This window comes from Onychostruthus taczanowskii, unplaced genomic scaffold (assembly GCF_017590055.1).
Source record: "Onychostruthus taczanowskii isolate IOZ18803 unplaced genomic scaffold, ASM1759005v1 scaffold4, whole genome shotgun sequence".
NCBI lineage: Eukaryota > Metazoa > Chordata > Aves > Passeriformes > Passeridae > Onychostruthus > Onychostruthus taczanowskii.
In genome coordinates, this window is record NW_024501459.1 from 5633181 (window position 1) to 5648368 (window position 15188).

Here is a 15188-nt window from a genome sequence, read left to right on the forward strand (position 1 = left end):
TAAAGTTTTGTCTCTGCCCAGCCGAGGTCTGCTCAGCAGGACAGTCAAGTGCACTCTCCCCCGCCCACAGGGCAGTTGTGTCCTTTATAGTAAAATTATGTGTGACATATTTACCTTTATTTCCCAATACTATTCACCCTTATAGACAAGCGTACCTTCACCATGAACTAATCCCTAAGTGCCAACATCACCACACAAAATGGAAGACATGAAGAAGAAAGAAGAACACAGGACCACGCCTTGAATCTTCCATCTTGTCTTTATGACCCCCCTGTACCTATTTTTCTAAAATTTATATATCTTTCCATAAATGTACTATTCACGCCCAAGAATCTCATCTCATTTCCCATCTCATTTCCTCATACACAGGTTCTTCTCCTTTTGATGGATCGAAATCAAACCACCAAACCCTTTTGGCAACATTCTAAGGTTTCTGAGCCCCCCAGGGGCTCCCTTGGTGTCTCTGCACATCCACAGTGGTGTGCTGAGATCCCACAATTTCCATTGGGGAAAATAGCTCTCAGCAAAAATAGGGAATACTTCAAGGAACTAACAAGGAAATGTAGACCATTTTTTAAAAAAATAAATAAAACAGGAAGCTTACTAGCTTCTTCTGTGAAAAGGGAAGCATGAGGTTTTTCAAAGAGTTGAAAACTGAAAAACATGAATTAATGTTAAATAAATTCCCTTGTGATCTGTGTTGGCCCTTTAGCTCCCTTTTCTAGAGACACCTTTTTATTAAAGTTGCAGCTTGGGTATAGCCTTGGTGATAATGAAGGGGGAAATATGGAGGGAGATAGCTCTGCTCCAGCAGGGGAGATTTACACCATTCTCAGAGTCACTGGGGGTGGGCCCCTAAAAGACAACACAGAATGAACCTGTGAACCTGTCCAGTTAGGATTTGCAGATGTTAACTGAAGGAACTTTCCCACCCACTTATGACTTAACCTGCTGCCAGCTTTAAGAAGAGAGAGTTTTCCCACAAATTGAGATGGGAGTGACCTTAGGGTTTCTCTACAGGAGGATCCCCCTAGGATCCTTAGGGAACTTGAGCTAAAGAAAACTGTCCTGGTGGGGGCACATAGCACATATTCCCTTCTGCCTTCTTCCTGAGACACAGCAATAGTTCCCACTTTAGTTTTTCAGTTGTTTTTGAAGTTGTTACAGGGTGGTTAAAAATGGCTTGCAAATATTCTGTGGATTCTTGATTATGTATTTACTACTCATTCAATACCTCCGAAAAGGTATTTCTCTAAAGCTAACAGATCAATCCTGATTTCCTGAGGAAGTACAAAAGGGCAACCCATGTGGTATGACCTTTTGGGATAGAAAAAGTAGCACTTAGATATCCATATATGCAGTCCATATAGGTAGTAACATTTTTAGGAATATTAATATTTTTAGGAAGAAAGCCTTTTCTTTCAGTCTGGTACAGAAACTAACATTTTCAGGAAGATCTAGTAGGAGCTGGAGAGCTGATTCTTTTTGTTTCTGGAGAGTCACCCAATTATTCAGGCCAAAATAAAAGAACTTGTTATACTTACAGCCAAACATCTCAGGAAACCTGATGTTTAGATGTCATTTACGCAGGGTTTTCCTCCAGTGCACCTTGTGTGGGGTGGAGACATTCAAGACAAGTGGAAAAATGAAATGGACAACTCTACAATGCCAATGACATTTTATACTAAAAACTAGGAGATAAGTGGGAAAAAAACCTTAAAATCTGATGCAAAACTTAAATTTTATGCTCTTTATCAATTGCCAAAGGGGAGAGGTGGGAAAGCAATGAAAATTTTCCTCAGTAGCCTGAGAACAGCTGAGCCAGCCCACACAACCTCTGTAACCCTGCGTAACCTTTCAGAGATGAGCTCTTTCTCCCAGTCCCACCTCCACCCTGTAGAGAATATCACTATAAATCCACTTAGTACAAGCCTCATACAGTTTCAGCTACAATTCCAAAGAAGGAGATGAAGAGATTTCCCTAGGAGCTTTGTGCTGTCATGTGACTTGCTATTACCTGCATAGGAATAGGGTGCTGCAGGTTGTAAACCATGATGCAAGAGGATAATTCCGCCCATCTAGGCCAAGAAATCCTTGCCATTGCTAAAATGCCCAAACAACCCACTGTCATAATTTATTTACTATTGGAAAAGGAATAGAATCTTACAACGGAAAATTTATAGCAAATGTTAAGATGTATCAAGGATCCCCTTCAATTATAAATCATTGAAAAATTTTTAAAATAATTGTCTAGGGCCTGTAGTTAGTCAGACCATCTGTCATGGCAGCTGGAGTAGCACACAAAATGGGTAAGCGAAAGCATTCTCCTGCTGAATAGCATTGGGAAAGGAAAAACTAGTAAGTTTTAACTACAGGGATCTTTGAAGAGCAGGACAGGATAGATAAGAAGGTTGTCCATGTTCTATTGATAATATATGTCATAAGAGGGATTTTTCTGTTGGTTCATTTAAAATTATATCTACTTTTCCTATCAGGATGTTTCCTAGAAAGCCAATCAACAATATCTGTAAATCAGTGGAAGAACTCTCAGAGGCTTCATAAATAAGAGGTCCAACTCTGAGGGTTGCCATAATGCAACCTACAGCAACGCTTACATGATAAAAGAGAGGACTCTGGGTACACTGATGGTACTTAGTTCAAACAAAAAAGTAAAGTGCGAGCTGAGCAAGACTTTGATCACTGATCTCAAGGATCAAGCTCTTATAGGGGTAGTGTGTTGTTTCCCAGGAGCTGAGCTCTCTTCTGTTTGAATGGAGCTTGCCATTGTGATAATCTCTTACAAAGCCTATTCCCAGTTTTTCACATGTGCTTGATTTCCAACAGGCAACTGAGCTTTCAATATTATATAATTGATAATTTCTGACATTTTAATTATCTGTGTTATTAATTCTAATTGTAATGCTTTGATGATTAGTATTTATTATATATGAAGTCATGCTGCTTCATTAGTGACAGGAAAGGAAGAGACATATTGGAAAAACCTAGTTGAGAGTTCAGATTCTGAGAAACTTTGTTCAATTTTGTAGCAAAACAGTGAAAGGAGGGATTTGAGGGATGTATATTGGACATTTCCTCCCTCTGTGTGCTCTTCAAATGGAAAGATGCCTTTCCTGTCATCAACATGATGAGCAAAGGTCTGAGTGACAGAAACGTAGTTAGGAAAGAGAAGCAGAACAGCACCCTTAAAATGGTATTCCTCTGTCTCCTCTAGGTATGAGTCAACACAGAGTAGTGTTAGTCTAAAAACTCTAATAAACTGCTCAATATTATCCTAAATCAACAGCAGATTCATCCTTGAATATGTGATATTTGGGGCCTATGGAAAAAGTACAAATGGTTCACAAATGATTCTCTGTGAACAAGAATCATTTCTGTGCCACAGTAGGCAGATGCAACCCTGGGGAAGGATGTGGGAAATACCCTTCTGTATGTAGAAACCCTTCTGTACGAAGGAACATTTTTGTTTCCAAATGTCACTTGTTTATTTTGTGGGTGCACTCAGAGAAAAAGTTGGGTGTGTAAGTCACTGGGTAAAGTGAGAGCAAGGCACTGAAATAATGATAAGGGTGTTCAGGTGTCTTCAAAATTCAACTCCATACTATGAATACAGTACATGTAAATACATGGCCTTGTTTATTAAAATCTTGTGCCTGTAGCATGGAATCTGCTTCTGTGTCCAGTAGAGCTCTTGGGATTGTACCCAAGGTGGCCTCTAACAGGACATGGGCTCACATTGAGACAGATATATTTTCTTCACAGTAACTCCTCTCTTGAGCCATCTTGCTTTTCTCAAATGTTATTATACTTTTGTTTGGTTTATGTTTTTCTTAGTGTGTGTCAGGGTAAGGCCAACAGTTATTTTTCAAATGCTGAAAGTAGTGGATTTCTCCCTTTATTTCAGGAATACTTTTCATTAGCTCTAGTTCCATTTTCCAGTATGCAACTAATATGATTTTTCAAACCACATGATTTTTCCAGGTAAGAACCAGAGAAAGGAGAACATCCTGTAAATTTTAGTTATTATACAGGGTTTTTTTATGGTCTCTAATCTTTCATATTCTGAAAAGAGTCTGATAGTCCAGTGCTAAAGATATTAATAACTTGCACTTCTATTATGCTGCCTCTGAGGCTATCTCAAAATCAATATCAAATCAACACATACAACTTAATACTAGAAAAAAATACTGCTTTTCTATGAGTTTGGAAACTCAACAGCAAGAAAAAAAAGTAGGTGAGTTTGCTCCTAATTTAGATGTTAAAAATATGCAAGACATATTGATTAACTAGTTAATTTAATTTATGCACTTCAAAAACAAAGGTGAAAAATACATAGAAAAGAAGTGAATAACTTGCTGTTGAAGATCTACATCAGGACAAAAAAGTCCTGGAATAAATACCAGTCGATCCAGCTTCTAGTTCAGTACTTTAAATTAGAAGACATTTCCCTTGGCTGTGCAGTGAGCACAAACACGCTTGGGTATTTTTATGTACAGGGCTATAGTTTAACCTGGATTTGAGCTTCCAGTAAATGTAATAGGCCAAGAGGTTTCACATCCAGCACTCCATTTGACCTATCTTTGATGGCAGCCAAAAGTGATGGCTGTAAAAGGACCTGTATGACAGAAATTCACAGTGCTATTCAAATCTCCCGTGGATGAATATCTTCTTCACAGCTATGACAGGTGGTGTCGGCGGTCTTTACAGATGCATCAAAGATTTAATGATATGGAAGTTACACCATTGTGGTGTTCTGATGCGCTGGCTAATGAGAAATCTCTGCTGGAGCTTGAAACTAAGTGAGTCTTTAACAGGCAAAGCAACAAACAGAGAGCTTGAAAGGCAGAATGAAAGAAACATGTCTGCTCTCCTTTTCCTGGTAATGAAAGCTCTGACTCACTAGCAAGACTGTGCCAATAAAGCACTGCATAGAGTGTCACCTCTACTCAAACAGCCCTGAAAACTGGATCTCTTTACAGTTAATCTTTTCTCTAGGGTGGAGACATGATAAATTTTGACTAGTCTTTGGATAGCTTGTACTCTGAAGCTCACTCCAAACATTTTCAAATGCCAGTTTGGATCATCAAAATGGAACAGTTTTGTTAGAAATTACCTAAAGAAAATACCATTAAAATGAAGGCCTCTTACATATACGAAAGTGGAAAGAAAAAATATGGGGATTTCGAAAATATTATTCATTTATAAAATAATTTCTATTTGGCTATATCAGAATTTCAGGAGCGAATATTTAACTTACCATTTTTCCAGAATGCTTGATATTTCTCTTTTTTCTTTAAAAATTAATTGCAGCATAGTATTAAGCTAGTAACAGCATAAGTGCACAATTGTGAATTTCTTTTTTGAATTTCTGTATGTTTGGTTTATAAGTACTCTGTTTTGGAATAAAAACAGAAAAAGTTGTTATTGGAAACACTACAGCAGTCTATTCCATAAACTCAAAAAGCTGAAATAACATTTAAAATCTTTGTTCTCTTTAATGAAGGAACTCTTAAATTTAGGAGGCACAGAGTTATGTCTGACCTCAAGGAGAAATATTTCACACTTTTATCTTTATTTTTAATATCTTCTTCTTTGTGTCTATAAAATACTGCTTGTTATAGTTCTCTAACTAGTGCAGTGAAGATTACTAACATATAGAATCATAGAATCATGGAATTGATAAGGCTGGAAAAGATCTCTAAGATCATCCAGTTCAACCACCATGTTCACCACTAAAACACATCCCTGCATACAAGTTTTCTGAACACATGACCTTTGTATGGGTATTTCTTTTAAATATGTATGTATATATGTCTTTGAGAAATCTGTGTTGTAAGTACTAACAGATTCTAAAGAATTGGCTGCAGAACCTTTTACGTTTATGTAGAATACTGTTCATCTAAGTCTGTATGAGTAAAGAATGCCTCAGCTCAAAATTATGACCTGAAAAAAACTCAGTAAGATACCACCTGATATCAGGGGTGCCTTCTCTTTCTCTTGCATTTAAATTCCCCTTGAAACCAGGCCATAACACCTGCCTTATACTGAATAGCTCTATATCTCGAACACTCTTGTTTCAGAAACCGGAGATTTCTCTAAGTTTACTGAAAATCTTTACTCAGGAAGTATTTTTAGATTAGGACAGATAAGGCTAAAAACATTATTTCTTGATCAGTGTTGCCTTTGCAACTGCTTCCCTTGGGGCACAACCCACCTGAATTTCAGCCTTTCAGCCTTGTTTAGCATGGCTTACATCTGAATTCTCCACTTGGAGCTCACTCTAAGTCTACTGCACCACTCACACAGGGTAAAATTATACCCTTATACCATGGGTCAATATTCCAACAGATGTTAGAGTTCTGAAAATATACTTTTTTTTCTGTGTATAAGTGTGCACTAAATGATACAGAAGAGAGCATTTCTTCTGAAGTGGACCCTTACAGGAAAACTCTGCTCACACTACAACAAATTTGTGATTTGAGATGTAACAGATTCATCTTTCTCAAGAACAGGGTTCCCTCGCAATTAGAGGTCCAGAGCATTCAGACATTATGAATGATAATCCAGCTAAAAACCCTGTCATAATTTGTCAAAAGCCAAGTCACAGCACTGCTGTAGCTAGAAAGGGGCTTCAAAGGGAAAAAGCATTGTGTTATTGAGAATGGGACTTCTTGGAGCTTATTCTTGTGCAGTATTAACCCCTATACACTTGTTTTCCCTGATAGCTGCAGCAATGAGGAATCTTTCTGCTGATATGTAGGATTTTTAGGTCCTATTATTAGCTTATTTAAATGAATTGCTGATAACACAAAACCTTAAATGTGAAACCAATAGAGGTTGACCTAAAGCCAGGATGACTCCAGTGTTTTCAAAATTCATATTCCAGTAAGGCTTGTCATGTGTTTGTCATGGGCATGAAGAAGATAATAGCAATTTAATATCTAGAATTGTGGTACTTATCACAGAATGATAGAAAGGCCTGGGCTGAAAGGTACCTTAAAGTTGTACAGTTTCAAGCCTCCTGCCATGGGCAGGGACACCTTTCACTAGACCAGGTTACTCAGAGTCCCACCCAACCTGGCCTTGAACACTCCCAGGGATGGGTCATTCACAGTTTCTTTGGAAAACCTGTGCCAGTGCCTCACCACCTTCACAGTAAAGAATTTCTTCCTGTCATCTAATCCAAACCCACTCTCTCAGTTTCCATTCCAGCTTGTAAATATCCTTGTAAACAGTCCCTCTTCATCTTTCTTGCCGGCTCCCTTCAGGTACCAGATTAGGTCACCCTGAAGCCTTCTCTTCTAGAGCCTGAACAATCCCATCTGTCTCAGCCTTTCCTTGTAGAAGAGATGCTCCATCCCTCCAGTCAAAAGGCTGGCTTCCTCTGGACTTGCTCCAACAGATCAATGTCCTTCCTGTGCTGGAGACCCCAGAGCTGAATTATATAAATGATTATTGCACTGCTTTAAGGAGAGACTATAACTAGTTTAACATAATCCTGTCTCTTCTACTGAAGAGCACCCAGGAAGATCCCGAAGTCTGACCACCCAAAACATAAAATTACAGATCTCTGAGATTTCTATACTGAAGGAGGACTTGCTGATATTAAACTAATGGGTCTCAGGTCTGTAAGCACTTTGCTGCTTTCCATAGGGTGATTTACCACCTAGTTAAATAACAAGTAGATGGTTGCAAAATGGGCTGTGTATCGTTACATTTTTTAAAAAAATGTTCATTTTCTACCAGGAACTTGGTCATAAAATCAAATGGCATCGAAGCTCTGATGGTTATGCTTCTTGCCCTATACTGCCTTTTGTATCAACAAGACCAACTGATATATATCAAGGCCACCTTATGCAGCCTGTCTTGTAAAAAGTCAAGGATTGAAAAACAAAGGCTGATACTGGACTAAAAAGCAACAAATATAAGTAAACACGCCCCCCTCCCCCCACCAGAAAACAAACAAATAACAAAAAAAAATTTGTTTGACTTTGACTTTGATGTTAGTTTTGATAATAATAAAAATGCAGATTTCCTCTCTCCCACAAAATTTGTCTTATAGCCTTTTTTCCCACATGTCCACCTGTGTTCTGACCTCAAGTTTCACCTTTGTCCAGGAAACAAATTTTTATGCTGGCTGGAGATAGCAAAATGTTTTCAACACAATGACTCAACAGAAACTGCCTTATTCATGCATATTTTATAGCTTGGGTAGAAGGATAGCACAACAAAGTAGCTAAGCTTCTATAAAAAGAGTTTGAGGACCTAATTTTCCTGTTTGATAGTCCAGTTTTATGCCAGTAGAATTTCAGTAGCATACGACATGAGTGACACCGTGGTGAATCAGTCTCTGTGATTCAGATACACTCTGTTTGCAGATGCACTGCCGAGGAACTCTTCTATTTTCAAATCTTTTTATAATCAGGTTACTTAAGACTGTAAGATGCAACATTTGTAATACTTCCAGTAGCCTACACATGCACAAATACAGAGAAAAAAACTATAAATCACCAATAACACTGATGCTCTGCCTCAGCCTTTTGAATATGTGATGTTTTGGCTCTACTTTACACAGGGTCTTAAACTACATAAAAGAAGTAAGCATCCAGTAAAATCAGAGGGTTAGATCTTCAATTAATAGGATTTATCTGTAAGAAGCAAAGCAGATATTTTTTCCTCCTTTTGCTGCTGAAGGATAGTTTAAGCATGTAGCAAAAAAAAAAAAAAAAAAAAAAAAATTAATAAACTATCTTTTATCCCAATCTTGATGGTAATGAGGCAGAAGATGGTAGATGACATGCTTAGTTTTGTAAGAAGAAGGAACAGTCCCCTTTTATAAAAGATATTAATTTCACTGTTCCATTTACAAATATTTCATAGTAGAAACACTTACCACTTACCATTATACAAAGATTAGGAGTATTATATGTATACTATGATAAAAAATTAATTAGTAAGGAAGGCCTCTCTGCCAGCAGTCAGGAACTGATAGGAATCAGTGGCTGGCTCCTACCTATACCTTTCAGCTGATACTGATATGGTAAGAGCCAGCTTAAATGTTAAATATTTGTCTCTTGGCTCTGTTTTACCTCATTAAACTGGTTTATTTTTTTATTACATGGAATTCAATGCTTACAGAAGTGGGATTTATTTTTTGTTTGTTTTAATTTGTGGTGTTTTCACTTTCTAAGTGTCTATCAGATGGAAGTGACTTACACAGCAAAGACCGGAGAACAGTGCACTAGAGAAGACCTGGAAGCTAAAGGGAATGAGGTTTTGTTCTCTTTTGAAATGCATAACGAGTACTGAAATTCTGATATCTCATTCTTGGGAAAAATTGCAATAGTCACCAGATATGGTACCTATATGGTAGAGCAATCAAGTGAAGCCAAAAAGTGACAACCTTCTTCCCTGGAGTGAATCAAGGATAACTAGAAATTATAACAAGTTTTTGATGCCAGTTGTAGAATTCCAGACATCACCTGGAAAGAAAACCTGACACAGAAAAGCAGGCAGGAGAACAGAAGGAAGGCAAGCATAGCTTAATCTCTTGTAGAACTGAATTTGCTTATAGGGGCTTGCAGTCTATCCATCAGCCAAACACTCGGTTGTGTATCTGAATGAGGCAAAATTCTGTAGCCAAATACTTCACTGAAATGCCAAAACCAGCATTTAACGTGAAATGTATATGCAGAGGTTTTTGTTTTTCTAGTTACATTCCAGAGCTGCAGTTAAGCTGTTCTTAAGTTTAGTGCTGTATTGCCACAGATAAGTGGTTATAGGTTTTTGAGGCAATCTGAAGAATGGTACCTCTATGAGGTTTCAGTTGTGAAATTTAAGACATGGAGATTTTACCTGGCCTGAAAATGGCAAGAAATTAAAAATACTTTCATCAATCAGGATTAAATACCTATTGCATAATTATGAATGCTTGCCAGGAGATAAATTATCCTGTGGTGAAACACAGAAGTTGCTGAAGAGGTAAACCTTGCTGTAGCATCAGAGTGGAAATGTGTTTCAGACAGCATCTGGTCTTTGAATTGAATCAATCATGGGAAAAAAACCAACTGGTTTTGTAAAAGCAATGACTTATCTCATCTGTGATAGAAAAAATACTGCCACAATATTTAACATGATCTTGCATAAGAAGCTTTTAATTGTAACATGGTGAAATAATTGCCATTAAACAGATGAGTTTATGTCACTATCTAAGCAATTCTGACATAACTTGAAAAAACACAAGCATTTGGGAAACACAGGGTCAAAAAACCCTCTCTGCCTCAATTCTCACTGCAGCCCATTGCTCCCCCTTACTGCTATTAGCCTTTCATAATGTAAAACATTTCATTTCCAACAGATAATACTTTCAGTCGAAAGGTAATTTTTGAAGTCTATTACTTGCATTCTTAGTGAAGAGCACAATGTAGCATTTTGTTCTAATATGCCATTGAAATTGTTTGAGTAGACACACCATGGAATCAAATACAAAATGTCAAAATGGTTTCCATTAACTATGCACATTTGCACTGCTTCAGTTAATGGGCATGTTTTTGTTCTTCTCCTTCATCTTTGCATCTATAAGACAAAATGATTCAGTTAATGTAACTGAAAAGTACATTGAAAAGGTAGAGCAAATTACAAAAGCATCAAACCACAATTCCACCCACGTACTTTATTTTATAATGAAGTTTAATAATGACTAAAATTGCCTTCAGATTTAAACATCAGTCATTTCTGCAGTTGTGGTTAATGTGAAAAATCTCACCCACAGTAATGTTTTAGGAAAACATTGTAGAAATGTACATTATATTTTATACTGAAATGTCATAATGAAATCTTAACTAGATATCACTGAAATATATAGTACGTTAAAAGTAATTTGCCACTATAGGCAGGACTGAAACAGGGACTGTGTTCCCATCAGCATGATAACAGGTAGGGAAAGTTCTTTTATATTATAAAAGCTCCATTGTGCTTCAGCACCATTATGATGAGAGAGTCTTTGATACTATCTTTGATAGTAGGTATCATCTAAAATACTGCTATAATACCTAAATTACTTGTTTTGTACTGATAGTGTCATAAAATAGTATTTTATGAGAGTGAGCATCAATGAGAATATTATTTCCTCAGAAGGACACAAAATGGATTAATCTTCATTTTGAAACAGAAATAAGATATTTTTGAGTGGTTGCCTTTTCTAGCTCTGCCTTGTGAGGCTGCAATATGCCACCAAATCCTTATGTCCTGAGTGGACCATGTGTAGGAACAGAATCCCTGGGAAGGTCACTGGGCTGCTTCTGGCACCAAGGCAAAGGTTTCAGCAGCACCGACTGACTTCACAATTACAGAGGTTCCTGCTGCAAAGAGCAAAACAGGGGAGAAGAAATGTTCTCACACAGCTCTCTGCCTCGTTCAGATAGGGCTAAGCATTGTCCTTCCCAGCCTGAATGAATTTTTAGACGTTGAAATTTAATTTGGGTCAAAGTTGGATTAACTGCCATGGAAACTGTATTTAAGCCGCTCTTAAAAGAAAAAAAAAAAAAAAAGAGAGAGAGAGAGAAACCCTATGCTCTGAATATTCAGGTTCTCTTAGTGAGTGAATGAATGAGCTCTCCTGATAATTAAATTTAAAGCCAAGCCTGTACAGCAGCACTGTAAGGGGCTGTGGGTGAGGAGAGGCAGCCCGAGCTCTGGGCTGGGAGGGAGAGGCGGCTGTCGATGCGACCCTGCCGGGGCAGCTGCAAGTCCCCGTTCTCTCGGCCCTTCCTCACCCACTTACAAGTTAAATCCTTCACTTGTTGGGATTTGGGGTTTCCTCCTCGAGCTTAAATTTTCTGGCAGTTGTCACCAGATGGCAGTATGATATCATCAACCCCTCTCCCCCACTGACCCCCTCAAACCACAAGGAGCAAGAAGGGGTTCAAATGGTCCATGACATCCTGTATATAGGATACAATATCCTATATATCCTATACATAGGATACAACTCAGATACAATTAGTCTCACAGCTGAGCTAGAGAAGAGTCAGGGTTTTTTCCAAGATTGAGAAAGTGCTGCTTCCAGTAAATTTGATGGTGAATGTACTAAATATCAGGGGAAAAAAAAAAACCCTAAATATTTCATTCTACCTTGATTTATTTACAGTGTATATTACTTCTCCAGAACATAACTTTCTACAGAGTCCTAAGCACCTGAATTTTGGATGACCTAAGGAACCAAACACTCGATTATCTTGTCAGCTGTCTGCTCAGACTCTGTCCCAATGCTCTTCAAGTCCAAGTTTCTTATAATGGACTTTTTCTTTTCCAGTAGACTGTATGGTTAACTTCCTCAATAAATTAAAATGTACATAGTTCAGATGTGCTCAAACACTGTGTGAGTCATACACAAAGTCTGAGATGATGATGCAGTATCCTCTGGGGCCACGTTGCGACACAAAATATGTGCTCTTCCCTTTTTTTAGACATATGGACACAACCTGCAGTTACTTTGTAAAGCTTCCATTTTTGTGTCCTCTGCCTCAGTGCAGCTGCTAAAGTCTGTAAGCAAAAAAAAAAAAAAAAAAAAAAAACCAAAAACAAACCAGGGTTCTTTCTTTATGTGACAAACATGAGATTTAAAGCCCTCTGTTTATTCAATTGAATGTCAGTTTTAATGGAAATGCCTGGGACTGCAAAAGCAAAGTAAAAAGACAAGCAGTCAGATGGCCTGCAATCCTCCTTATGTGATTCCTCCAACACCATCACTATGGAGATATAAGTAGATCATCTGCTGCCAGCAATATTGGACCATCAATACTGATGCTGATGCTTCTGTTCTACAGGTCTATGGTTTTTTCAGACCAGACAATGACAAAAAAATTACAAGACCATAATTTCCAACACATCATGCATTGTATGCTTCCTTAAACCCCGTGGACATAAGTTGCAAAGATGGGTAGGCATTACCTAAATTATCTGCAACCCATTGGTATGTGAATCCTGTCCTTTAAAATATTGTTTTTCCCTCTGCACAGAAGAATGTGACACCATACTCTCTAATTATCTGGATTAATTCTCCAAGCTATGGCCTAGTTCTATTAAGTCACACCCACAAGGTTTTGTCTGTACACAGGCACAGAAAATAAGACACTGCTAGTTACTCTGTTCTTACTGTATCCTGGAAAAATTCCTTGACACTGCAATCTATGGGTCACAGCTATTGTACTCAGGTCACTGGTTTTGTATACTGCTATAATAACTAAAAATACTCTATTCAGGGCTCAGCACCACATGATGAAAACTGGCCTGTGCTGCTATCAGCTCATCCTGCTCCCCCAGGGAGTTTGTGTCAGTTAGAAAGGTGTTACTCCATAAAAGAAAAGGAAGTAATTTGTTTTTCTAAGAAGTTTAAAGGTCAAGAGGAAAAATTCAAATGCAAAACCTCTTATCACCCTCCCCTTACTAGATGCAAACTAGTGCTAGGTATAGGTGAGAGAAGAAATAATAATGATTGAAAGTAGCACCCTTTGCAGGGAGTGGTACCTCAGGCTCCAGTTACTGAACTATGGCACAGACCAAGATTCAGATACGCCATACACTCTACACAAAAAAAAATCCCTAAACTAGGTCTCCTTTCCCATAGATATGCTGTGAGCAATGTCTAGTCTATCAGATATTCCTAGTAAAAGACTGATATCTGCCCATATCTAACTCAGTATCACAACATAGCTAATATCATCACATTAAAAATAGGGTAAAATTGATTGCCATTAATGCCCCTGAGTCAAACCATTTATTATTTACTTATTGAGCAGATCTATACAGAACAAGAAACTTGTCTTTGCCCTGAGGAGCTTGGTGTATGTTCAGCTGGAAAAGCAAGTAGTAGATCTAGGCATTATTAAAACCTATTCCCTGCTACAACATGAAACAATTAAGCAAAGCTGGATTCAAGCTAAAGATACTGCTGACTTACTTTTTTATTGCAGTGATGCTTAGGAATCTTTGTGGGTTTGTTTGGGCTCTTTTTCTCTGGTGTACTTACTGGAGCTTTGCCTTCTTGTCTTCAAAGCACAGTAAAAAAGACAGAAAAAGAGAGACAAGTGTAGTAGGATTTCTCTCTTTGATCCTGACCAGCAGCTGAAATGTGACTGCACATCTCCATCAGAATAGTCTGATTTGTTTTTTTTTCAGTGGATGAATAACAGCTCTGGTAGATAGGGCTGGAGACAGGTGTTTTAAGAGGGACACGAGCAAAGAAAAAGTAATATTTTCATGCATAAATCTGGGAAACCACTTTATCAGTGATCAGTGTAAATAAAAATGCATGAAAGGCAGAAGAATAAAAATGAGTGTTTACACCTGAATGTGAAGGTGGAGATGGAGAGAAGCAGAGAACTGGTAACACAAGTATACAGCACTGCAGCAGAGGAAAAGAGACCTTCACCTTCTGCAATGGACAGGAGCAGTAGGAAGATGTGGAGAAGAGCATGGCATCATGATGGAGAGTGGATGAAGCATAAAAAAGTTCCCCTCTTGCCTTTCATTAAATCTATTCAGCTGTGTTAGGTTTTTGTGCTAATTTTTGTGCTATCAGAGAGTCTGTGGAACCTCTGTCCCCCCTCAAATGTTTACAGAAGATCCGCAGAGCACTTTTACAGTTTTAAAATACATTTGCCAACACATGTTTTTGCAGTGGTTTGTAAACATAGCTCAGCATAAGGAGCAAGAATCCTTCTGTATCTATGGGTAGTCCCTTGCAAAGGTGAGTAGAAAGTTCTCATCTAACACACCACACATGCAGGCACAATCCTCATTTTTGAGCCCAACCAGACTTTACACTCCTGGGTGCTTCTTAGACTGCAAAGATTGGGCATGGAAATCAGTTAAAGTGCAGAAAGGGATCTATTTTAAACATATGTCAATCAATCCCATTTGCTGTTTGGAGTCTGTACGTGGATTTTTCATGTTATTTCTTGGCTGTTAAAGTTGGTGCCAGAGTGAAGGCATTTGTTTTTCTAACACAATGTTCTATATGCGTGAAAGAGAACTTCAAAAGTAGAACAAAGCTTCTGCTGTCAGAACAAAATCATAACTCTGCTGAGGACATAGAAGAGAATAACAAAAAAAACGTTGTTATCCCTCTATATCAAATGAAAATCAAATTTGAAGAGTTCAAATCCTTC